General features: G+C 43.3%; 1 non-coding gene across 1 annotated transcript; it reads left to right on the forward strand.

Moving 5' to 3' along the window:
- The first annotated feature begins 623 nt into the window (after positions 1–623).
- LOC111532912 lies at positions 624–685 on the forward strand. Its single transcript, XR_002728692.1, has one exon. It is a non-coding gene; the product is annotated as a U7 small nuclear RNA (small nuclear RNA).
- The last annotated feature ends 598 nt before the right edge of the window (positions 686–1,283 follow it).

Raw genomic sequence — 1,283 nt, forward strand, 5'->3', positions numbered from 1 at the left:
GCATGATGGAGCCTAAAATCTGTATTTAAGGCTATATTTCTTTTAGTATTTTCTAGTGCGGATGGAGAGCAGAATTGAGTAGCATCCAGCCTACGACTGCATATGGCAGTAATGTTAGCATCTGACCATTTCTGCCCAATGTGGGACACTTCATTTTATTTTTAAAATTTATTCTAAATTAAATTAAATTAATTAATTTGTGTTTTGTGACAGGGTCTCACTCTATCACCCAGGCTGGAGTTCAGTGGCGTGATCTCGGCCCACTGCAGCCTCTACCTCCTAGGTTCAAGTGATCCTCCCATCTCAGCCTCCTGAGTAGCTGAAACTACAGGCAGGCACCACCACACCTGGCTAATTTTTGTATTTTTTTTGGTGGAGATGGGGTTTTGCCATGTTGGCCAGGCTGGTCTCAAACTCCTGACCTCAAGTGATCCACCCACCTCAGCTTCCCAAAGTGCTGGGATTACAGGCATGAGCCACCACGCCTGGCCAGTGAGACCCTTCAAATAGACAATTTTGGCTCTGGAGTTCCCCTGCTGAATTGGCTGAGACTGATCTGCTTAGTGCCAGGAGAGAGTCAAGGAATAGTGGTAAGGGCAGGGTATCTCTCTTAAAACCTGGGGGGGTGTTACAGCTCTTTTAGAATTTGTCTAGCAGGCTTTGCGGGAAACACCGGAAAGCCCTCAATGAATTAAAAAAAAAAAAAAAAAAGAAAAAGAAATCTGGAGCAAAGACTGATTCTGCTCTATGAAGCCTGTTCTATGAAGGTTCAACCTGCTCACCTGCCTTCCTGAAGACCTAAGGGACCTGACCGATTCACATGACCATGATGGAACTTGAGGAAAATGATTTTGCTGGCCTGAATTACTTTCAGCCCCTATGATTGGAAGAGATTGCCACGTATGCTCAGGGAGGCTTGGGGCAAAGAGGCTTCCTTCCTATGTCTCAGCAAAGGCATTATATCTCTTCATCTAGTTTACTTCTCACATGCAACAGCAAAAGCTGCTTAGTCTTCCACCACTCACTGGTTTACCACTGTTCAGGAGACCTAATCTGACCTAACTGCTAATAAGTCAAAACCATGAGCAGGTAAGGAGAAATGACCCATTTGAGAACATTTATTAACCAGAGGGAGGAAGACTAACTCACACAACTAGACAGATGGCTTCTATTGATGCAGAATCACAGGAAGAGTTAGAGAGAATTAGTAAATGATTAAACAAGTTAATATTTGTAAAATGTTTAGAACAGTGCTTGGCGTATATTATATACATGTGTGTCAA

Source organism: Piliocolobus tephrosceles, chromosome 12, assembly GCF_002776525.5.
Source record: "Piliocolobus tephrosceles isolate RC106 chromosome 12, ASM277652v3, whole genome shotgun sequence".
In the NCBI taxonomy this organism is placed as follows: Eukaryota; Metazoa; Chordata; class Mammalia; order Primates; family Cercopithecidae; genus Piliocolobus; species Piliocolobus tephrosceles.